This window comes from Equus asinus, chromosome 3 (assembly GCF_041296235.1).
Source record: "Equus asinus isolate D_3611 breed Donkey chromosome 3, EquAss-T2T_v2, whole genome shotgun sequence".
Taxonomy (NCBI): domain Eukaryota; kingdom Metazoa; phylum Chordata; class Mammalia; order Perissodactyla; family Equidae; genus Equus; species Equus asinus.
The window spans coordinates 90944222-90970289 of record NC_091792.1 but is presented as its reverse complement, the minus strand read 5'-3'; the positions used below and the strand labels follow the sequence as shown (position 1 = coordinate 90970289).

Genomic DNA, 26068 nt, shown 5'->3' with positions numbered 1-26068 from the left:
AAAGTGTGTAGAACGTCAGCCTGAGGACTCACTCGTCAGAAGTGTTGATACTTTACTCACTAAAAACGACCTCCTCATGGCCTGGAGTGGCGCAGTGGGCTCTCTCACGTTGTGATCATGGGAATTATGAATCAGCCTCTGAGTTTACGTTAAAGAACTCACAAATCTGTGGAAATGCGTCTCATAAAGATATGATAAGCTGGACTTGTTCACTCTTAAGAATTCATTAATCTGATTATATGCTGTAGATGCAATTACATTACCCTCAGATGCTAATGGATGACATTTTTTTCTAATAGTGATAAGAATATCATTCACATATATTTGGGCCTAAGAAGACCAACTATTATCAAGATCACCAAAGATAGCCAAGGGCTTGAGTGTGTTGCTTGTAAGACCTCTTGCTTAACTGAAGGCTATGAAATGAGATTAAAGCGGGGTCTTCACAATGATTATTTTTCTTATTTATTCAACTCTTACCAGCTAAATAAGAGCCTGAAAGTACTAAACACGAAACATACTACTTGTTTTGGTTATCCCAAACTGTTTAACATATACTAGTGCTGGATCTGTGGTAGGTGCTGGAGAGCCACAAAGATGAACAAGACTCACTCCCTGCCTTCAGGGACAGGCATCTGCTGGGGACAAAGGCAAGTCCGGTGCCAGAGATTTCAAGTTAACACAAGAGAAGAATGATTCCTTCCAACTTGTGCAATCTGGGAAGGCTGCCTGAGGAACAAGCGGAGATCTACTGCAACACGGGGAAGGAAGAAGCATCAGGAACAGTACATAAGTCATCCCACAGGTCACAGTGCCCACAAGGTGGGCTTCGGGAACGGCTCCAAGTTTAATGAGGAGCGACGGGCAAGGAGAGAGAGTAAAGCATCAGGCCTGAAAGGGGGAAGTAGTGTTATGTATATATACTCATATATGTGTCATTTTAACATGTACATTAACTCATCAATTCATTCTCCAAACATCTATTAAGTGGTTGCTAGGTTCCAGGTACTGGGAATGTCCTGGTGAATGTACCAGTTTTCCTCACCTTCAGGACGTTCCTATCTAGCAGTGGAGGCAGAATAATAAAGGGATGATTGGAATACAACAGAGCGAGGCCCTGGAGAGAGCGAGGCACAGGGCGTTATGAGAGCACACTGTTGGTGCATCTGCGGGAGCGGCCACCCAGGGCCTCTGAGTGTAGGTGACAGCAAAGTGCCTTGAAAGTTGAGCAGGAGTTTGCCCGGGGGAGGAGAGGGCATTTCAGGTGCACATGAACAACCACGTGTGAAGATGTACAGAAGCGAGAGACAGCCTGTTGGGAGGAGAGGTTGGGGGGTGGGGTTGGAAGAATAAGCGGTTGAGCGCTGCTGGAGCTCTAGATGTGAGGCCGATGGCAAAAGCAGCCATCTGTCAAGAGACGGGGCTGAAGGGAGTGACAAAGCGAGACTGTGCTGGGCCTTGGATGACTTTACCCGGGTCACGGGCAGTCACTGTGGGCTCGAGGGGGCAGGTGTGTGGAGACTGGAGGCAGAGGGCCCTCTCAGAAGGCTACAGCAGAAGGTACTGTGAGAACCAGAACAGGGGCCACAGGAATAGAGAGGAAGAGATGGATCTAGATATACGGAAGAGGTCAAATCACCTGCACACCATAACTGGATGTGAAGGATGAGACAGTGGGAGCATCCCAGGCTTCAAGACGAGATGGACAGGTAACAGGATGCTACAGTCAATGCCACGATGGATGCATTCACAGGGTACCACATAATTCTGTGAGGTAAGGGACTCTGCCCACCTTGAGGAGGGTTCTGGAAAGCTTTGCTGAGCAGGATGACCCCTGAGCTGAGACCTGAAGGATGAAGAGTTAGCGGGTGAAGGAAAGGGTAAATGGAAGGAGGCCACTCAAGGCAGAGGGATCAGCGTGAGCAGAGGCAGAGGACTGAAAACAACACACTAGAGAACTAGCAGCAGGGCGGAATTACTACGACCCTTACCTTCTGGAAACACTTCTCTGTGTGAGAGGCTGTATTAGCACGGTGGTTAAGAGCGTGCTCTAGGATCAGATGATTTGGATTCACACCCTGCTTGCCACTTTCCAGCTGTGTGGCCTCAGGTAAGGCTGACAACACATGTAACACAGTGATGAAAACAGCATCTATCTTACAGGGGTGTTGTGAGCTCTCAGAAGAGAGCTGGGCACAGTGTTGGCAGCACAGTATTAGTTACAATGGTAACACAATTACTTGGGTTTTCTTACTAATACAAACTCCCTGCCGGGTCTGCCTTCCAAGGCCACTGCCCCTTCCCTACCTCCCTTTCCTGACTCAACCCACTCCATAATCACAGAATAAACAAAGGATCATGGTCCATAACTTGACATTTTAATTCTGTACATGTGTTGGAAATCTCAGGCTGTGTTGCAAAAATCTCAATTCTTGCATCTGTCATTCAATTCTCTTCTTTTTACCTTTCTCAAATCTTACTATGTCCTTTCTCCATAATTATTCCTAAAAGAAATTACTCAAGATTCACCCGTACGCAAACTGAAATTGACACTAATGGAGAAAAGGCGTCTAATGTAAACCAGTGTATCCAAGAAGGCGGAGGACCTGGGGTTTGGGGTATTCCCTGTGACGGCAGCTTGTCAGAAGGTCCACTCTGCCTAAATCTGTAACTCTGCTGCTCCAACTGACTAATTTATCCTCAGGGGAAAAAGGAGTGATATGCTAGTTTTTCACTTAGATTAATCATTTTCTAGCTTGACTTCATCAGTTGCTCATATTCTCAGCACTCTCTCTTTTTCTTTTGCAGAATATATCTTTTTCCTTAATTTTTAGAGATTTCCTTTTTGCAGAGGTTGCTCAATCACACTTAAGTACTGTTTTAACAGAAGTATGTTTTCTTTATGTATACATATATATATATGTAAATTAAGAGAACGCAATGCTTGAGTAGTTGTCATATTGTCTGACTGTTTTAACAACAGCAGTGAAAGGAAGCAGAAGTCAAGAAGAGCACCAATTTGCAAAACATGAAAATGTTCATTGCAGAAGCCCAACTTACTTCAACAAAACTATGGCTTTTGCTGATCATCTCGTTAAAGTTGTACAGATGACAGTACCAGGTGGGTGATGCTCATTGTAACCAGCATAGAATGACGATCCCCCAAATCTTGGACTCGACCTTTTGATTCCTCGTTGTTCTCTGTCTGGGGCTTGCTTCAGATCAGCTTTGATATCTCCCTTTCAGCCAAATTCATCTTTCACTGGTGCTTTCCTATATTCTGTCTTTATCACATCAGAGATACTTTCTTTTCATCTGAGAATCCACCTAACAGTCAGAAAGCTTACTTTAAAAAATACTACAGTTCTTTCATCTTTTTTCTTCATCTTTTAAAAAATACGACTCCAATTTCAATGTAGTTCCCCTTATCATGTACATCACTTCTTATACATTCACTTCCTATTTTTCTTTTATTCCTTCTCATTGGTTCCAGGAGCTTCCTGACTTTCAGATTGAGTAGAAAACAAAAATCTCAAAGAAGAAAAGTGACCAAGTACTGAGAGAGAAAATGCGTGCTTCTCTCATCACATGAAAGATGGCTTAAATACCATAAATGCCTTAGACAGAAGAAAGACACTCACAAAAAACCCCAACTGTTAATCTTACAAGGATTTGGAAGGTAGTACTGCAAAAATACTTACAAAGCAAATTATTTCTTTTAAATCTACTTCGCTAGCCTCAAAATCTTGAAGAATTCAGCACCGAGCTCAATAGAACACTGAACTGAATTCAATGAACATTTCCTGAGGATTCCTATGTATGGGGCATTGTGCTAAGTTTTGTGGGGGCTATAAAAACATAAACAAAGAAATACAAAAGCTGGCTGATATGCTCCAAAGTTGAACATTTTAGGGAAGATACACCCCTAAAAACAACTCTCATACTAGACATGTAGAGGACAGCGCAACGGGAGCGCAGGAGGGAGATGTTATTAACAACAGGGTGAAAAGGCTTTTTGGAAGCGTTGGTAAAGAGTTAAAAAAAATATCCATGTAATTTTATTTCCTTAAGCCACCGAAAGTTTGGGGTTAACGTTATTAGAAGTTAGTCTACTGTGGTTAATAGATCCAAACTGACCAAATCGGACTGTGGGCTATTCCTAGCACAGAGTAAAGATTTAGTTGGGTTTTAAAAACTGAGACTTTTGGGCAGAGGGGAGAGCCTAAGCAAAGATTCCAAGGCAGGAAATTACCAGATAACTGTGGTCCATTGTGCCCAGAATGAAGAGTATATGAAGGAAGAGAGCTGGGAGGGTGTACATGGGAGATGCGCCTGGATACTCCCGGGAATCAGGGCTCTAGGCCCAAGTCTGTTATGAGGAGACTTTAATGCCAGGTTAAGAAATCGGATTTTATTCCAGAAATTATTTCAAAGTTCTCTTCTTTGAAATAAGCAAAAAATCAATAACTCCATTATCTAAAATGTGGAATGAAAGAGAAGAAAGAAATGTGTGTTTAGTAGTGTTTTTGAATATTAGGAAAATCATAATAAATCCTAAATTAAGAAAGATTGATAGGCTGATTGCATGATAATCTTGATTTTTACAGATTATTGCAAAGACAGAAGAAAATTTGCTTTGATTTCAGTGTCAGGCCAGCAAACTTATATCAAACGATGACAAAAAGGCACTATCAATTTTCTTGGGAGTTTCCACAATTTTTGGTTAATCATCTGAACACGTGGATAATGTGCCACGGAATTTCAGAGCCACAGGGTCCCTAACGATCTCGGGCTCCTCTCCTCTCCTCGCTGGGATGCTCTTGCCCAGAGTTAACTGCAGACGCCCACGTTTCTGTTCTCTCACTGTCTCCTTAATTGCACACATTTTCAAGGTCGCTGATTTGAGATGAGACACAAGATGTGATCTTGGAAGGGAGTGTTGTTTTTTTTTTTCCCTCTTTGAAAAGCAAACTGATTCTCACATGAATCAAAGCAGAGATGCCCAGCCTTTAGATAAGAATTTTAAAAATTATCAACATGACACAAATAGATTTGAGGACTGTCCTATGCTGTCTTGGTTTCTTATTCACAGGATAATGTAAAAGCACATATACCAAACCAATATTCTGTAAAAATTTTCCCCTTCACTAATGATTTTCTGGGTCAACTAAGTTTTCATTGCCACCGTTGGGAGTGAAATTTAGCATGAACTCCACATAAAGGATAAATTCCCCCTTAAGGCAGAGGCAAACAGATGAGCAACTTCCTCTCGCCCTGTGTCCCTTGCTGTGACTCAGCTCTGGCCTGGATGGGAGAAATCTGCTTTTCCACACAGGATACCCTCACGAGTTACCGAGAAACAACAGGCGTTTGTCAGAAGAGCAAGGGGCTCTTCTAAAACTGGGGTGGAACCATGTTTTTCAAGATTTTATTTTTTCCTTTTTCTCCCCAAAGCCCCTCCGGTACACAGTTGTATATTCTTCGTTGTGGGTCCTTCTAGTTGTGATGGAACCATTTTTTATTCTTTAAAGCTCAGGAGATGGGATTATGCAGAAAATTTAGCCTATGATTTATTTTTTAAAAAGGCAACATCACACACATATGAAACTCACAAGGTCTGGGTTACAGTTTTAAAATTTCCTAAAGGATACTGAAAATGAGAATTACTTTCCAATAACAATACTAATAGCTCCAATTTAAAGCCTATGATGTATGATACTGCACTAAGTACTGTCTCTTATTTACCCTCCACCACAAGCCAGCAAGGAAGGTATTATTTTCTCAATTTCAAAATGAGGAAATGGAATTTTATGCCTCATGCGCCTTGACCTGCTGGCACGGTTCTCACCATGGATCCTGTGTTCCTGACACTCTCCTTTGGCGACTTTCCTTTGTGGTCCTTTTGTAGCCAAACGTATTCCTTTTCCAACCCCTAAGTCCGGGTTTTACCAGGAATTCTCTTCTTTCCTCTCCTTGGAACTCTCTTTCCCACTCAGGATATCCAACGGTGCTGATCTGACAGCTGAAATTTCAGACATCACTTTCTCCCACCTTCCCGTCTATTCCATGTTATAACGAGGGCCAGAGACCCGACCTGCATGTCGGATCCCAAACTCAATGTCCAACCCAGGATTCGACATCATTCTGCCAAAACGAACTTTCCCTCCTGACATCTCTATTTCTGATAATGGCACGAACGTTCTCCCAGTCAGGTCTGGCTTAAACTCCTGGAGTCGTTTTGACAGCTTTGGCTCCCTCGCCTCCTATAATCAACCTGCACTCTCCAATTCCTGTCACATCTCCACCAGAAATATTTGCAACACTCTCTCCAATAAGTGGGACTCAAATAACAATACCTCTCACATTTATGTAGCTCTTTAGAATATACAAAGCCCCCATAGATATTATTTCTTCTCATTTCCACCTTAACCTCATAGATACGAAGACTGAGGCTTCAGAAACGTATGTGATTTGCTCCACAGGTGAGAAGCAGAGTTAGGACTAGATCCCAGGGCTTCTGACTCTGTCTTCCAGGTGCAATATTCCGACAACTGCCTTCTCCAGGTCACGGCTGAGTTGGCACAGGTGCCTCGGGCACGGTCTCTCTACTTTGCTCCAATGCAGTTTATATAATCACTAATAGTCACGGTCTCAAAATCACCGTCAAATGACATCCTTTTAAAACACAGGTCTGATCACATCATTTTCAACTCAATATCCTTCAGTGGCTTCCTATACTGAAAAATGTTCAAATTACTTAACCTGGACCCAAAGACCCCCTCCGGTTTGATTTCAAGACCATTTTGGGACACTGCTTCCCAAGACCCTCCTGTCCTCCAGCCACACTGAACTACTCTCAGTTTCTCAAACACGCTTGAAGCATTTGCCTGATTCTTCTGCTCAGGCCAGGGCCCCCCTGGAATGCAGTCTCTGCCTTTGAAAATACTATCTGTGTTTTCTTTCTTTCATCCATTAATTCCAAAACAGGGATGAATCAATAGCGTATCAGCCACTGGGCTAGACATGGGGGAAAACTAGTGAATAAGACAGAAAGGATCCATTTCTCAAAGAGCCTAGGATCTACTGGAGTTGTAAAGTTCAAGACAAATGCCACAATCTCTGCAAAATAAGCCCTTCCTGATACCCCGGCAGGAAGCGATGACTTCCTCCTCTCAACAGCCATAGTTCATTCAGTGAGAAAACCCCTATTATAGGATTTATCATAATCTGATTGAATTATAGTTATTGAGTCACATGTCTTATCTCTCGCCCAGGTTGTAAGCTCCATTTCTGATAGAGACTCTAAGGAGCTCAATATTTAGCCTCACAGCATGTAACACAGCCCTTCTCATATAATAAAACCTCAATAAATAATAATGGAATAAACAATTTCTCTCAGAGTCTGTGAACATGAGATTGGGGAGAGAGCGGCATGCCCCATTCACACACAGACAGTAGAGGACACAGCAAGCTCATACTCTCTCACACCCACCCGCCAGATGGTTAACATAACATCACTTTAGGCTACAGAATTGTCAGAATACCCAGGGTCCCAGGATACTTGCTCCTATCCATTTAAAGAGAGTTTTGAGATTGAAACTAACCCAAGATTTCTAGAGATCAGAGCACAAATACATACAACTTGCACATTTTTCTGTGTCAATAAACAGGGACTAGGATTAGCATCTTCTCCATATGGCCTACTTTTCTGACCGCACAACCAGGAGGATGCTATACTCTGGACTGTGATTCCAGGCTGAATTTTTTTTTAATAATAAAATTTACAAACAGTTCTCTTTACTCTTTTTGGTATATTTTTTTATGAATTTTGACAAATGTGTAGTTGTATGATCACCACCACAATCAAGATACAGAACAGTCCTATCACCCCTCAAAGAAACTCCTTTGGGAACTGACTACTGCTTTGTAGTAAAACTCCCCCCAACTCTTAACCACTCTTCTGTTCTCCACCCCTAGTTTTGCTTTCATGAGAATGTGATACAAACACAAATGTGCACAGCTATTTCAGTCTGGCTTCTTTACTCAGCATAATATATTTGAAATTCATCTGTGTTGTTGTGTGCATCAATAGTTTGTTCCTCTTCACTGCTGAGTAGTATTCCACTACCCAAACGTGCCACTGTTTGTTTATTCATTTCCTAGTTAAGGGATATTTGGGATACTTCCTATTTTTGGTGATTATGAATAAAGCCACTATAAATAAGTCTTCACGTCACAATAGGTTTTTATTTCATTTAGGTAAATAGGGGTGGAATTGCCAGGTCATACAGTAAGTGAATGTTTAACTTTATAGGAACTGCCAAAATATTTTCCATAGTAGCTGTACCATTTCATATCCCCACTAGCAATGTACGGGAGCTCCAGTTGCTTTATATCTTTGCCAACACTTGGTATTGTCACAGGTTTTTTTTTTTTTTTTTTGCCATTCTAGATGTGCAGTGTGGGAAAGAATTTTAAAATTTCATCTTTTTAGAACCATAATATTTCTATTTCCATCTTAAGCTCACCCTCCACACACCTTCCTCTCCCTTCCCTTGGATCTTTGTATTCTCTCTCCCACTAGATTCCAGATTCCTTTGTGGGTAAGGAGCAAATCTTAGCCATCTTTGTACATATGATACACTGCCCCTCAACCCAGGTGCAGAGATTGGAAACAACAGGAAAATGACACAAGCTACTTAAATAAATGTTTCCAGATGATCAGATTGGGTCAACACACACAATGATAGAACAAATGTATCCAAAACATAATATAGTATGGCCTAATTTTATCAATTGTTGTATACCAAAGAAATTTTAATAAAACTATGCATTTTTCTCCCTTTCCATGGATATTTCCATTTCCATTTGCTTTCCTGGGTATTTGTATAAATTTTGGATTTTCGTTTCCTTGCTTTACCAAGGGGTAAATTAGAAAATATGGTTTGGATGGTGAAATATTTGAGTAATAGATTTCTTGTGTTTATAAGAAAGACAAGATTTTTCTTCCTAGTACTTAAATAAGAGATAATAGATTACTTGTTTAATAATTTATTTTACAAACTAGATGACTTACTTGCATTTCAATGTGCTTTTTAGGTGAGAGAGAAAAAGTTGGAATTACAGGAGGCACCCACCTTGTAAACATCATTTATCAAGTGAGTTGGGGAAAGAAAAGAGGTTGTCACTGATAAAGACAAAGAATCTTGAAAGTGGAGTGAGTTTCAGAAGCTCTGTAGTCACTGTAGTCATTGCAGTCAGAAGCTCCCACTCACTGCAGGAATTCTGGCTATAGCAGCTGGTTAAATACTTCCCCCATCGGTGAGCTCCCCACTTCGTACAGCACCACTGCATCCATCCTTACAAGCAAAAGAGTCTCAAAGCAAAAAAGAACGAAAGAAAAGAAACGCTGGGAAGGCAGCTTCCTTCTAGCTGAGTTTTTGCTTTTCTGCAATATTACATTACACGAACCTTCTGTAGCACCTACGGGAATCTAAAAATGGAGTTTGGAATCTATTGTGGCAGAAAATATGTTCATCGTTACATCACCCAGCCATGTGCCAAGTTAATCTCATTAACTTTTATATTGAAAGATGATATACATTTTGAAGAGATCAGCTCAGTTGCTTAAATGACATGAGTCTTGGAACTTTTTTATAAACTTTTTTATAAACTTTAGTTTCTAAATGGCAGTAAACCAACAACTTACAGTTGCGTAGAGAAGAAACTTTGTACAAGCCCATAGAACAGAATGTCTCAGACATAATCCATGAGCAGACTGGATTCTGATCCCTTCAGCAGAAAAGATTCTTGCAGAACAAAGGACTTTCTGACCTTACACATTTCTCTTTCTAACGGACAGTTTCTGTGGTGGTTTTGCACTAGCTGCCAATTCAGCTCAGATAAAAATCCGTTTGCAGAATTCCCTTCCCCACAGGGTTCTTCATTACAGTTGGCTACAAGGCAAGTTTCCGTGCTCTCTGGAAGGCAGAGTGAAGCGGCAGCCTTACACTGCTGGCAAGGGCAGTGTGGTACACCAGGTGCTGTGCGCTGATCTCCTGGCTCACTGGGATGTCAGGCGGCAGCCAGGCTGTGGTGCTTCACTTCCCACCAGATGCCCATCTCCAGCTTCTGGGCAGGTGCATGACAGCTTTGCAGTGAAGACTGCCGGCTCCTTCTACAGTTCTATCAGGTCACTGAAGTTGGAGGTTCCAGTTTGTCTTTACGGGTTCCATCTTGTCTCTAGGGTTTCAGTCTGCCCTTGCTTGGTTCCACTTCACATGCAGCTTTTTTCCCCAACTGCCAGCTCTGCTATCCTATGATGACTTCAGGCCCAATACCAGATGCAAAAGCAACCACTTCCCATAGACTTCTTTATAAACTCGCACAATTGCGTTAGGTTTCAGACTTATAATAAATCCATTATCCCATATCCCCACAGTGGTTCTGCTTTCCTAACTGATACGGCTTCCATTAAATCGTTTCTATTCAGAATATGTACTTGGTTACAAATATTCCTTTTGTGCACAGCTTTCTTTTTTTAAAATTTATGATAGCATCAAATGCAACAGTACTGACTTATTAAGCCTAAGTATGTCATTTTATTTTACCTTGTTTTTGAGAAAGGGACTTGGAATATGCTCTTTTGCCCAATTCCCCTCAAAACTACTGGCTGGGGAACCGGGAGTTTGGTCCACGACCAGCGAACTGAGAAAAACTAAAATTAATTTGAACTTTGAAGCAATTACTAGAGCTAAAAACCACCTTAGGTTTTCTTCAAAATATGTTTTAACGTGACACTTGGAAAGTTATATCTATTCCTGAAAAAACATAAAAAAAAATTTTGAAAACAATTTCAATTCATTAATTTTTATCACAATATGTGCATTGAAAGTAGATAAATACTGCCAGGAATGCTTCAACCTCTTTACTTTTTCTTAATATTAAGGTTTTATGGTCGTTAAAGGCAGGGATGCATCTTTTCATCTTTATATCCTCCCATAGCGGCACACAGATAAGTCCTTATTAAACATCAGTTGTAGAGAATAAATTTCAGCTTCCTGTTTTTTACAAAAAAGAAAAGAGCAGCAGTGTCTGAGCAAACAACCACACCAACTGCATCCTCTGAAGCTTTTCTCATTATTATATAGAAACTCCAGCAGGAAACCACAGCTATATCCTCTTCACCAGTATAGAGAAATCTTATGAATTACTGGCAAACATAAAACAGTTCTATTGACATTACATAGTTGCTTGTGACAAGTTATACTCATTATACTCAGATGCTTTACAACATTTAGCGATGTTTTGCAAGAACAAATTCCCAAGGAAAAATAATCATAATCATAGTTACACCTTAACCACTTGTTTGAGGGTAAACGATATAGAAAAACAATATATGCCATGGAAATTCAATGCCTCTCTCAATGTAACTGATTAAAAAAAAACAACAACTGCTAAGTGTTAAAATTCCTCATTTGACTCAGGCTTGTAAAAATTTCTAACAGACCAAGGATGTGTTACCTTCTACTCAAAAACCATGAAAGTACTAATTTTTTCCCAAATGTTCAAAATGGCCCGAGAACTGGATTTTTCTAGCTATGAAATGTACAAACCCCTTGTGTCCATTTTTGTGTATAATCCCATTCAGGATTTGCACAAAACACGTTTTAAATTTGTAATATGAGCTTGATAATGTGTTTTTATCAATGAAGGGACTTTCCATTGAAGATCTCTTAGTGGTTCAGGAAGTACAAAGAAAAAATTAAGTCCAGAGCTTTAACTTCAATGAGAATCACAAACATGTATACTCATTTAACACAGAAGTCAGAAGCATAGAATGCTGTAGCTTTTGTGCATGCCAACGTTACCTAGGCATGGTGAACAGGATGTTTGTTTCATGAGTACATGTGTAAATGAATGAATGCATAAATGCTTGGTGGTGATGGAGACGGGGAGAAAAAAAGGGTATCTCTAAGTTCCAGAAAAGGCCGAGAAGACCTAAAATTCAGCAAACAGGCCCAAGAATTTGAAAAAAAAAAAAAGCAAGATTGACAAAAAAAAAATTGGGCATTAGAGCTAGAATTGATCTTAGGGATTTCTGGACCAACCAATTTCTAGAGAGAACCTGTGGTGCCTTGGATAATAACATGATTTCACGTATCACTTTCACAGATTGTGACATTTGTGAATCTCTTTCATAATTTTTGCCTTATATACTTCTTATCTAAGCTATTTTTTACTTAACATTTTTCATTCAAGTGATTTTAACTGGTGCACTGCTTGAAAATATCAGCCTAGTCTTAAGAAATGATATCTGTATAATCACAACTTTGATGTGCTAATAAAATATTTTTCACATAGTGTATTTTTAAAAATACAACTTTAAATTTATTCTTAACATATTTTTATATTAAAATAAATTCATAACTATTAAAATAAAATAAAAATCCGTACACTAAGGTCATCTCACAGGTCACTGATGGAAATCTCCCGCACTTTTGAAAAGCAGTGCATTCCACTGCGCCACCCTCTGGAACAAAGAGTTCAGCTTTTGAAACAACACAAAGTGGTAACAACATTCCAGATTGATGACAAGAGTCCAGTAATAAGACTAATGCCTGTAGGTAACTTCCGTCAATTTTTTTTTAACTAGAAAAAACATCAATTGCTTATTAAGGGACTAAAAAAAAAATTAGGGCAGAAGTCATGGCTTTAAAAAACAATTAATGGATGTTCATCTTCAAAATGGACAGAGATATGTATATTCATCTTCCTGTCGAATGCCATTAATTTATTAGAAATATAGTTTTAAGAAGAAACTGTCTCAAATGGGCCTCCTCTACATAGATTACCCTGTTTTCATCTTCAGTTCGTAACTAGAATACTTAGCTGCAAGCTATAATACGGAATTGCTCAACTTTCATAAGTAAATGAATGTCTGTGATTAAAACATCAATCACGGAAACACTGGTTCTATAAATAGTTTCTAAGTCCAAAGTCCTCAGGTAGGGCTAACCCCAGACACATGCCTGGTTTTTCTTGTTATATGTGTGTATGCGCACGTGTGTGCACACGTGACTTTGTGATATGTATTTGGTTTTCTTTTGAGAAACAAAGAAATGCTGTTTGCTGAACATCTGTGTCATCTGGCTATTTCAATAAAAAGTTTTGTTTTCCAATTTTACTGCCTATACAATGATTTATAAAGTTTTAACCTAAAATGATTGTCCTTTAACTCATCCTGTTTGTTTAAAACTGACATCACTGATTTAGAAGCTTTCACATTTGGTTTTTAAGCAACACAAAATGCAATCTGAGATAGGAGAAAGCAGTCTATAAAATCCTGCCTACGCCTCATATTTTGCCTGAGTGTTCCTGGTATTAATATCAATAACGTTAACAGACTGCAGTGTAGCACAGTGGGGAAGCATGTGGCCTCTGAAGTTGGATGACTCTTAACTCACACACAGCTCAGCTGATTACTATCTGCAGGACCATGGCAAGTTATTTGATCTCTTCCTGATCTCTAAAATGGGGGAAATAATAGTACAAACCTCAGAGATTTGTTTGAATGAAAAATGGTTTTAGATGCCACTGGAAGAGAAGTCTAAAGAATAAAGATCTGAGAGTCGGAGATCTCTGCAGATCTGGAGTCCGTCCATCCGTCACCCATTTCCTCAGGGGAAGGTAGATGGATAAAGAGAAATGGATCAGGACTCTCTTATGCCTTAGAACCAAGACGGCAAAGTGCCCTGAGTGGGGTCCTTTGGACTCTTGCTCCCCCCGTGCCCCACTTTACTTCCTCTAGCCTCGCGTGCTCGGTTGGTCGTTCGTTCTCCTTCAGTCATCATCATCATCATCATCATCAGTTCTGTAATCTATGGTCCCCCACTTCTTTCTCCACTGTGCCATGGGCTTCTGGGCAGCAAGGTGAGGAAATTCTGCTCTCAGCAGGGTAAACACACAGAGATGGAATCATTCACCAGGCATTCCCGAGACATGCATTACCACTTGCGCTTCCAGGGTCCTAACCCTGGAGAGGAAGACCAGGGAAGAGTGCTGAGACCACCTTAGGAAAAAAAAGACAGCACGAGGGCGTGCGGTATTCCACCGAGCAGCCATGAAGACAGCCGGGTAATTTCAGGGCCCTGAAATGGGTGCATTACCCAATAATGATCTGATTCAAGATCATCCCCCAAGAGTGGGGGTGATCCCTGAGAGTCTAAGCAATAATCTAAACAGTGGCCTTTAAACTGTCTTAAAATAAACTAGCATATCACAAACCACTTAGGAGCAACGATAAAGTACCAATGACAACAAATGATTTATCAAACCATTTAGAGCAGTTTTCTCTAATGTCAGTTTTGCTAATGTCGATAATAAAGTAATTCTGTAATAATGTTACTCGCATTCATCTCACTTGAATTTGTAGATATTTTCTTGAATAGAAAAAAAGAGAGAGGATGAAGTTTCACTGAGGTTCTGACAGTCATGAGGAGGAAGCTTCCTAGAGTGTACGGCCCAGCCACCAGCAGAAATTTAGAAGATTTCTCTTAGACCTCCCCCATCTTGGTCACTTTGCTACCCTCTGTTTCTTAGTTGTTTTTAGCAGAATAAAGCAGAAAATACATGCATCTGTGTCTTTATTTTTTACGCCATTAAGGAAGTGTAGTGTGGGAAAGGCTTCCTCTCATTTTCAAGTTGGCCTGGCTGGGAAGAAAGGAACCCAGGTGTGGCGAGCAGGTGGTGAAGCTGTGAGGAGGAACGGAAGTGAAGCTGAATTGCTAGAGCCTCAGGAAGGAAGAGAGACGTACAGGGGGTGCCTGGGGGGATGGAGAAAGAAGCCTGGTCGTTAGGCAGCCAGGGGAATTCCCAGAGATGCTGACCAGGAAAAGAGCCCACTTTATCTTTGCTGAGCCATAGCTCTTAATAAGTTTATCCTGTACAGTAGTCTAGGAACTATTTGAGGGTTCAGACTCTCAAATAATTTTATTCAACTTGAATCCCTAGCACATATCTAACATACATCAAGGGTCTAACATACATATCAAGCACTCAATACAAATTTATTTAATGATCCAAGCATCCATCTTCCTTAAATCAGGGCCTCCTGACAACCCCCTTTCACGTTCTATGCTTCATCTCCTAAATCAATTTCTATTTCCAGTGTGAGGAATGCTTTTATTTCCTTTGCAAAGGAGAAGTATGGATGCACCCTCAATCCAATCCAGCTCAGGTTATTAACTTTTATCATCCTTCCCCGAGACTGAGCCTCCCCACTCAAAAGCCACAAACCCCAGAGGAATGATCTTTTAAGAACCCATCATTACAATTTTAAACATCAAAATAACCACCAGGGGAATAGGAGAATAGTTGAGAGCATAAACGTTTCAGTGTAACTAAATTTATGTTATTTAAGATCACTCAGAAAAAATTAACTTTATCCCTAAAGAATTTTAACACCCATGGTCTTTTATATATTGTTGATACATTTCAGGTGACAGGACGCCTCGTCTTTAAAGACGTGGACAGCAGTCTACGAGGAAATGCACCCGTCCAAAGAAAGCACAGCGTCAACCTGCACGGTGTCCTCCGTTGGCTTCCACTGATACTATTCTCAGCACTGTCTTCTCAGAGTGAAGCTGCTGAAGCACCGACACTTTAGGATTAATAATTAGATGCGAGGACGTTTTTAGAAGTAAAGTAGGAGGCACGATGTGGGGGTGGTATGCAGTGAAGTGTGCACGTGGAAGGAAAGTGGCAGCAGAAGTTGAGAAAGAACGAGAGACTTCAGGGAGCTATCAGGAGCTTTCCCCACTTTAGACATCTGCCTGAGTTTTCCATCTTGTTGTCTCGGAAGGGCGTTTGTCTTTATTTACAACACGAATAAATCGACCCTGACATAGTCACCTCATTTTTAGTCACATTAATAGCAGTTCCACACAATCAAGTGGCCAGACTGTGCAGTGATGTGAGGAGTTTCAGCGATGGGTGGAGCGCACAGCCAACTGCCATGCTTAGATGAGCATTTCTCAGCTGTACAGACACAGACACAAGCTGGGATATGAGTCAATACTACTTCTGACAGTTTATTCTCCACTGCCTGGCCTACTAAATGGAATGTACCATTGCTTGAATAATGGAGAGATGCTTTAGGCTTTCAGGAGGGTATGTAGGTGAAGTGTACACTTAAGAGTTGTACATAAAATAAAGATATGGTGCATTCAAAAATACATAAAGCAATCCAATGTAAAACATAATCATTGGTCAAGTTAAAGAATAAGTAAATTATTGTTAAAACTATTCTTTTTAATTTTTTTTTTTTTTGCCAGATGTGGTATAGTAGAAAGCAAGCAAGCAAATAGCTATAATTAACAAGACAAAAAATAATAAATATTGGAGAGGATGTGGAGAAAAGGGAAGCTTCATACACTGCTGGTGGGAATGCAAACTGGTGCAGCCACTAAGGAAAACAGTATGGAGATTTCTCAAAAAATTAAAAACAGAAATACCATATGATCCAGCAATTCCACTACTGGGTATTTATCCAAAGAACTTGAAATCAACAATTCAAAGAGTTTTATGCACCCCTATGTTCACTGCAGCTTTATTCACAATAGCCAAGATGTGGAAATAATACAAGTCCATCAACTGATGAATGGATACAGAAGATGTGGTACCTATATACAATGGAATACTATTCAGCCATAAAAAAGACAAAATCATCCCATTTGCAACAACATGGATGGACCTTGAAAGTATGATGTTAAGTGAATCCAGACAGAGAAAGACAAACACCACATGATTTCACTCATATGTGGGAGATAAACATATGCAGAAGGAGAACATATTAGTGGTTACCAGATGGGAAGGGGAGTTGGGGGGAGGGCAGAAGGGGTAACGGGACACATATGTATGGTGACAGATAAAAATTAGACTATTGGCGGTGAACATGATGCAGTCTATACAGACACTGATAAATAATAATGTACGCCTGAAATTACACAACGTTATAAAGCATTATGACCTCAATAAAATAATTGAGAAGAAAAAGCAAGCAAGCAAAGAAACAAACAAAAGATTCCACCATTCTCTTCTTACTAACTGACCAGGTCAACTCAGTTTGTATTCATTAACCTTTCACAGAATCTATATATTTTAACGGTGGAAACTTTTTAGACTGTCACTATAGTTTACAGGAGTTAGCTACAGTCAATACAATAACCCCTCTACTTCGTAGAATCACATGAATTGCATGAGTACAGTCAGAGCATTGTAGAACTCAATGGTCCTTAGAAAACATCTAGTCCAGACTTCACAAACTCAATATCTATGGGTTCTAGGTAGCTAACACAATTAATTGAAGCTGTTAAGTACAAGTGACTTATATGAAGCCTCAACGTTAGAGAGACAATAGGGAGTAGTGGGGACTGCAGTGTAATAAAGAGGTAGCACACATCGTTATCCAGCTGCAGCCTAGAGAATGTGCGTTTGCGTTTCATTTTTTATAATAGATCATCTGATTTTTAAATATTGGCTTAATTAAAAATAAATACCTGCAGGCCAAATAAAAATGTGATCTTCCTGCTGGGCCCACAGACCGCCAGTTTTCAATTTCTAGTCTGGTACATACATCCCCAAACCTGAAGTCTGGCACGTTAAATGAAGTGCACCAGGTCTCTCAGATGCTCACAGCAAAGCATTCGTCCAGTCTGAGAATCTATATGTGTAGACAAGAAATCAACCCCCTCGCGAAAGGACATTGCACAGGCATTTTTCACTCACTTAATGAGAGCTTAGCCCCTGACCCTGACATTGACAGATTTCTGCTCTCTAACTGCTTTCAGAACATGTTCAACATGAGAACAAGACCAGGCCTCCACACCCATTTGTCATAAGCAATTTTTACTCATTCAAGGATGCAGGGGGAAACGTACATCCATTTATTAACCTTAGCTCTGATTAAAATTCTTATTAGCATTAAAATTCTAGTCACCTCATTTTTACCTGCATTTTTTCAAGAACAGTATAACTAAGTATAAATTAAAAGTTCATGCTGTGTATAAAATAAAAGTTAGAAACAGGTCTTAAGAATCACAGAGGGTTTGCTGAAATAACTGAGCTCTAAACCACATTTTAAGGGGATTGCGAGACTAATTTAGGATGGAGGAATGAGGATTCCAAAGTGATATAATGGCAGAAGCAAACCAAACTCCAGAAAGTGGAAACCACAATGAGTCAAATACCACAATGAATCAAATATCGTTTGCATTTTTGAACAACAAGAATTTTTAAGAGGTGTATCATGAGAGAGCATATTCATGTTACAGAGTAAAAAAGAAGAAAATTTTAAAATTCTGTATTGTGCTCAGCAGCCCTGTTCTACACAGCCCTAATTCAGAATAAAAACCTGGAGGCGATGCGAACTTCAGAATCCTGAGGATATTTGCCATATTGTACTTATTAGGGCAGACACATAGGCACAGGCTATTACATTTTAGAAAAATTGTCATCAAGAATTGAAACAAAAAGGATGCTCTGATTACTCAGAAAATACAGTAAACACAGGCCCTTAACTCCCTCAAGCATTTCATTTACTCAAAGTTCTACATTATAAAGAAAGAGAAGAGTTCCCCATAGCCACAATAGAGTTATTTTAATTTTAGAAATCAATATCCTGAAAAAACAATTCAGAATCTATCCACTTAACACATCTTGATTACTCCCCCTAAACTAGATCTTTCACTATGCAGGACCATTTGCAATTCAGGCTTGAAAAAGGATTTTCTGCAGCTCCTTTCTCTCCAGAAAATTAGTAGATGCAAATGTGATTTTTAAGGAGCTCTGGAGCTCTCTGTCCAGCTGTCCGATACTGAATTAGCAACAGTGCTTAGGTCCCTGGGGGCGCCTGTGACTTTGTGGATTTTCACTCTCCAGCCTCGAGTTTTTTCCAGGGTTTTCTTGGTTCTGTAAGTGTCACAGGCTGTGACTACTGACTAAAGCCATCTTCCTGGGGGTGCCTTGGGTATCCATTGGGTTTGAGACCCAAGAATTAACATTTTTTATTTGAATCTGGTATGTAAGGCCAAGAAAGCGCCTTGCCACAGATCACACAGCTGATCCTCACAGTTTTCTGCCACATCAGACCCTGGGGACAGAGATCACTGCACTGTCATTTAGAAAGGCTCATGGTATGACTCTCAATTTTGGAGGAAGGCTGCCTGAGTAATTTGATTCCCTTCCCCCATCACTCAGGAGATGCTCAGAGCTCTCTTCTGGCCCCGTCCTTCGTCCCTTTAGCTGAGAATCAGTGGAGAACTAGAAAGACGTGGTCTAGTTATAGCCTCAGCTCTAACAGTGAGTTAGGACAAGTTATTAACTTGTTCGGGACTCATGTGTAACCTTTTTATTTCCTTGCGAAGAATGGCAGGACTAAACAGCGATGTCCAAATCTGGCTACTGGAATCCTCTTGGGACCATTATAAAATACAGACTTCCAAGCCCCACCTCCAGATTTGGACTCAGATTCAATAGGTCATAGCATTTAACCTTCCAGCTAAGGGTCAGTTATTATTGCCTGGTAATAACAATTCGAGCCCCCAATTATGCTGCTAGCTTCAAAACAAAGCCGACAATCTAATTACTGACATGAAAAATTAGAAAGCTGTTACTGTGTTGCCAACTCCAATACGCCCAGCTAAAAAGCTGTGAAAAATGTTCTCGCTGGCAGTCAAGACAGTAAGTCATCTAAATTGTAGGAGTATATACATTTTCCCCCATGAAATTCAATAAATGTCTTTTCAATTCAAATGCACCCTCTAAATGCTTTTATTATTCCAGACTTAACTCTTATGCAAAAAAGTTTGATTATCACTAATCTAAACATTCTGATGTGGAGAAGGAAGATGAAAGAGGAGTCCAGGACATCTTTACATAAAAATGAATTTCCAAATTTGACGGCATGCCAAATCAACTCATTTAAGCACACAAGTCTGTATTTTAACTGGCACTGTTCTTCTGGTTAAAGGTATAGCTTTATTCAAAAGGGTATCAATATCACAACATTTCTTTATTCCTATTTATAGGAAAGACAGCAAGAGCCGAAAGAAGCCCACCAAAAGTTTTCAGAAACACAAGTAAAGATTTCTTCTCTGATTTTATCTCCTCAAAATAACTACTGGGTTACAGCAAAAACACTCTGATGCTAATTTCTTGAAATGCACACAAACATACTTAAAAACTTAACTAAATGATGGACAAGTCACAGAGCAACTGAAAAAGAAGATCCACAGATTCTGCCCTTCCTTTCAGGGTTATGAGCACCACAAGGTCTGCTTCATGTTCATAGGGCTTTGCGCTTACGAGGCGCTTGAGAAAGGAGACTTGTTGAAGAGAAGAGAGGGGTTCACTCGATTTATGACAATCACTCCATCACCCTTGCCCCTCAGTGCCAAAGACTGTACTTGTGTTCTGAGAAATGAAATAATCATGCTACAATGTGGTACACCACATAATTTCAAGAGTTCAGCCATCCAATTCAATTGAAACAAAGCCTAGCCAGTAAATTATTGCAAAAGAAGTAAAAAGATGGCAGGAAATGACAGATTTATAACATTACGGCCATTCCATCTAGATTTTCTTAAAGTAGCAGTATCAGGAAAAGAAATCTTAGATATAAAATAAATAGCAACTCGAGTCATATTTCAATCTAAACAGAAATTCTTCTGTAATTCCCTCCCCACAACTTGATATTCATTTCTTCTTTTCTAAATGATTCTTAAATAAACCTCACATGACCCCACCTCATTCTTCACTTCCTCCTTCTATATCACCACCCCTTCCTCAGTGCCCACCCAGAGCCATTCATCTTTCATAAACTGGCTCAAGTACCACCTCTTCCTTGGAGCCTTTCTGGATTAATTCAGTCCCTAAGGCTCTCCCCCTCTTCTGCCTCTACTGCCATGAATTTAGTGGTAAGTCATAAGGTCTTGCCTTTCTCCGGGCAATTCTGCTATTCAGAATACTGCATACATACTTGTGTATCAGATCTTCTAGTTAACTCTTGGAGTCTTGAAAGCTGGAAGCATCTCTTCCTTGTATCACTTAAAGCAGTAGCTTTCAGACTTTTTGGAACATGATGCATAACATCATAGTCCAGTGCACACATCCCTATAAATATACATTTCACTAAAAAGTTAATGAAGAAAGCTTATTTACCCTTCTATTCCATTTTACTCTAACAATTTTCCAAAAATGAAAATGCTATCAGACCCAGTAAACTGACTTCACAATGGGCTGTGACCAGTTCTGGTAGGGCACTTATTTTATTTTTTTTGAGGAAGATTAGCCCTGAGCTAACATCTGCCGCCAATCCTCCTCTTTTTTTGCTGAGGAAGACTGGTCCTGAGCTAACATCCGTGCCCATCTTCCTCTACTTTATACGTGGGACGCCTACCACAGCATGGCTTGCCAAGCAGTGCCATGGCCGCACCCGGGATCTGAGGCGAACCCCGGGCCACTGAAGCAGAATGTGCGAACTTAACCGCTATGCCACCAGGCCGGCCCCAAGAAGGACACTTATTCATTACTGTGGCATTGCTGTATATATTTCCCTCACTTAAAAAATAATTTTAAAATTGTATGTGGCCTTTGGGCTCTCTTGAGTGACATTTTGTTCATTTTTTTCACACCATCTTTTGGAGTTGTCTGGGACAATTAAATGCTTAGAATAAACAGTACTTTCCACCCTTTTACACTGAGCACAGTTGTCATGAAGATAAGATTCCCCGCATTTCTATAAAACTCAAATCTCCACTCCCTCATTCTCTGTCATTTTCACAAAACGCAAAGTAGATGGCAGACATGTTGTGGATGTAGAAACCGAGGCACAGAGAATATGACTTTCTCAAGGACACGTCTCCCTTTTAATCAGGCAATTGTCAATTAAGATTAATATGGTTTCCAGATATTTGAAGGATATAAACGTGGGTAATGTGAACAACATAGAGCCCCAATATGCATGTGTCTACCTAACTTATCCAGATTAAACGGTTTACTGCCCAGATGAGTTAGCAGCCCTGCTGGACTTCAGCTGAGAAAGGATTCCACTGCCTTCTCCATCTTCAGCTTTCCATCTTCATCTACTCACACTGTTTTTCAACCACCTAGAGCTTCTTGTTCTTCCTGGGCCTCTGCATACTTTGGTCTCTGTATCAGGACTACCCTTCTCTCTCCTCTTTACCAAGCTAGTTCACCTCACCCTTCAGGTCCCTGGAAACTGTCCTTGTCCTCTCCCCCTCCTCAACCTGGCTTCCACAGCACCCTGTGCTCGCCCCGCCATAGCCCTGAACAAGCCGATGTCCCTCCCTCCCTAGTTCTGCAGGCTGAGACTGTCTCATTCTCTCTTCTCTTCCACAGTCCAGGACCACGTCAGTTCGAGATAATCATATGTTGAATGCATGAATGAATCAATGAACGAGTACATACAGAGCACAAACAGCTGCCACTGAAAGAGCTCAAGTGTGAGCTGGGTCTGGAATCGTGTCCTGACTCTCTGAGGCTAATCTTTTATGATTTTTGTGATTCCATGAACAATATTTCATTGCTTCCCCATAAGCCACAGATTTTGTGACTGGAAATTCATACAGTGAAGGATAGCTGTAGCTGATAATATTCTTTCAAGCATATTTGAGGCACTATCAAGGAAACGTTGCAGGGACAATTCAATGTGTTGGGCGAGTGTATTGAGGCAATTAAAAAAACACCCAAATTCCAAAACAGCTTGTTGAGACCTTCAGTTCAGAGTGATCTGATTCGTAGCACGCTTCGGTCCTCCACTTTCCATATGAAGCTGTGCACTTGTGACTCTGTCCTGGTCATTTTGATAACAGTCTAGTTAGCGATTAAGTGAAGCCTCACCACACCACAACATGCTCTACACGGATCTCCAGGAGTTCCTCTGCTGTTTCCAAAATAAATCGCAACGACGTAACATCTAGACTTGCAATGGCAATCACTACTTTTTTTTTTCTGTTTATGAATCAACAACTCATTCCCCCCATTAAACACGCACAAAAACTTGAAAAATGTTCTTCCTAATTCTTTTTCAAAAGAAGATTCTCTAATACAAACTCCTGCCATTTGCAGATAGCAAGAGAAAAAGATTTTCTTCCTTATGCGTGACTCATGTGTCTTTATTCCCACAGTTGGTACTCAGGGCAGGCCAACGGTGAACAATGGAAAAGAAAGAAGAGTTTATAACTGGAGAATAAGCACATTCAGGAGAAGTACACTCAAAGCATTATCAAAGTAAAATATGCAGCAGCACCAACAAGAGCAAACAAAAGCCCACGCGAGAGATGTGTAAATATTTCATGAAGCTAAGCCTTCATCAACTCTCTCTCCAAATCTTGCTGGTGTTGTAAACACTTCAGTTTCTTCCAGTCCCACCATGACCCAGATTCCTTGCAAAAACAGAATGAAAACATGGACCAATGGATCTTTAACAAATGCGTTGTGAAAAATATTTACATGGAGCATATCCAAGGTATTGCTTTAACAGGAAGAAGAAGATACCTTAATAAATGGTGGTTGCTCCTTGGTGGCTCTGAGCTCTGCTTCTCCCATCCCCCTCCAAACCTCCTTGCCTTTTCCCCACCACTTCTCCCGCTTTCTGGACACTCACATCATCTCAACCTTGAATTCTCTACACCGCAGGCAGAGATTTCTCACCACACCCCTTTAGAGGGCCCTTTAAATCTGACAAGGCTTTGTGCCTTCCCACCACCCCAAATCCACTTTTCAGTATCTAAGTACTCCTCATTCCCGCCCCCACTCCTTCCCCCCCCCCATTTCACTGTCCATTGTTGCGTCTGAAATTTTGCCTCAACCTTTCAGATCTGCCTGGATAGCATGGAGATCTCTTGTGTGTATTGGTTGATGGTGTTCTTCAGAGCATTTCTAAAATCCGTCTCCGAAGGACCGTTTATAATAGCCTCTAGTCTCTACCCTGATTTAACGTGGTTCCAAAGTTCACCTCTAGACACCGAACAGGTCTCTACAACGATTTCCCTTTATCAATCTCTGCTCACCCTTCTTCTCTCTCCGCCTAGCTCAGGAAAAACGATATATATGTAAACATGTGTACATTCACACACAAACGCATATATATTATATAGAACTATAGTGTTTTGACCTTAAAGGGAATAAGCAAGGGAAAATAAGAAAAATGTCAATGTAGTATTGCCAAACACACACACACACACACACACACACACACCCATTTGGATATTCACAGTGTGCAGACTCGATTGATTATAAATCCAGTGCCCAAGAACAAGAACAGCAGGCGTCTTCTTCCATTTACCTTCAAAGCCAGAGCCTAAGGGAGCAATGACCTTGCAGAGAAATTCATCACCTGCGAGAAAGATGGTCCCTCCTGAAGCGCAGGATAGGATGGGGACAAGAGCAACAGGCAAAGGATCACCGGGCAAAATGTGGGACCGAATCTATCCCCAGCAGTACCGAGCACACCGCAAAGCGCCCGTCCCCCGGGGTGGGACGCCCGGCGGAGGTGGCGCGGGGGGGCGTCTCCTGCCGCGGCCGCAGGTCGCCTACCTGCTGTCGCCCGGCTCTCCCCAGCGCGGCGGGGTCACTGCCTGCGCTGTGGCGGGGGCTTCCCGTCGCATATCCCAAGCAGTGGCTCTCAGCGCCACACGGATGGCTCCGGTGTGCTCGGGAGCGGCGGTCCTTCTCAGACCTGTTCCGGGAGCGAGCTGGGTGCTTGCAGGAACTGAAATTACTATGCAAAGAGCAGAGGCGGCGCGCAGGAGCCAAGCGGAGACCGCGGGGGCCGCCCCCACCGCGGGGCTGCAGCCACAGCCGCCGGCGCGGGGCACAGAGCTAAATTGGAGGCGGGAGTTCACGTGCCCGGCTGCTCGTCCGTCAGGCCCGGGGGGCGCCCATCTGTCCACGCAGGGCAGAGCTGCCCCGCCGGAGCATCCGTGGAAGGGGAGGCAGCTTCGCAGGCGGCGGTGGCGGCAACGGCGGCAGCAGCAGCAGGACGTCGGGCTCCGCCCCCGCCGCACCCCCGCCCAGCCTGCCGAGTCCCGCGGGAAGGGGTTGCCGCGGCGGTTGCTGCGCGCCTGCGGGGGCGAGAGGGGGTTTGGAGCTGGGTAGGGGCTGGCAGGTTGTGGTTCTGCTGTAAGGATCCAGTAGCAGATGGAAAGTTAAGAAGGGGATTAAGGTAGAGGGCTGGGGCGACTCAGCGGGAATTCTGGCCCTTGCTCCCTCCCTCAGGTCACCAGACTCCATGGCTGTGTCTAGACTCTGGCAGGCGGTTTCTAATAAAGCCACGTGCAGTGAACATCTGAAAACAAGGAGATCACCCGATGTTTAATATGTATTGCAACATGTACAGTGTCCTGCGTATGTGGAGATGGCAGTGCTGACAGTGTTCCTGTCTCCTCTCCCCATTCGTCCGTCCCCCCCCCCCCCGCCTTCCATGGGTGTGGATGGCTTTGGAAATCGTCTCTGCTGAGTGACTCCAGCAATACTGAATGGATGTGTAGTATGGTTAGCAGCTGTAGATGGTGCGAAATGATACGAGGAAAAGAGCTATTATTAAATAAGTGTTTGTTGGCAGGCACGGTGCAAAATGCCTTATATGCAGCCTCTCGATTTCTCATAACAATCCAGTGAGGTGGGTATTATTCTCCACTTTATTGATGAGAATTACTGAAGCTTTGATGATTTAGACACTTTGCTTGAGGTCACACAGTAGTACTGCCACAGCTGGGGTTCAAACCACTCCAACATATATCCTCTCCACTAGTGCAACTGGGACGCACCCAGGGATCTTGTTAAAATGCAGATTCTGATTCAGTAGGTCTGGGTGGGTGTGAGGATCTGCGTTTCTAACAAGCTCACAGGTGATGCCCATGCTGCTGGCCAAGGCACCAAACTTTCTAAACCACCAGGTCAGGATTTTAAATAAGTTTCTCCTTTCATGCTGGCTCTAGTTGATTGATAGCAACTTCCTGAAGGTGGGTTAAGAAGGATTCTAAGG

General features: G+C 41.6%; 1 protein-coding gene across 2 annotated transcripts in view; it reads right to left on the bottom strand.

The window, feature by feature from the left end:
- The window catches only part of GPRIN3 (GPRIN family member 3), a 69079-nt gene extending 43963 nt beyond the window's left edge, over window positions 1-25116 (bottom strand). The window contains exon 1 of one of the 2 annotated variants that reach the window (XM_014842477.3): window positions 24619-25116. The gene's annotated coding sequence lies outside the window, so the exon portion shown is untranslated. Of the gene's footprint in view, window positions 1-24367; window positions 24582-24618 lie in introns of those variants that run through there. The other variant, XM_070505372.1, reaches the window with a different exon arrangement.
- Between the last annotated feature and the right edge of the window lie 952 nt (window positions 25117-26068).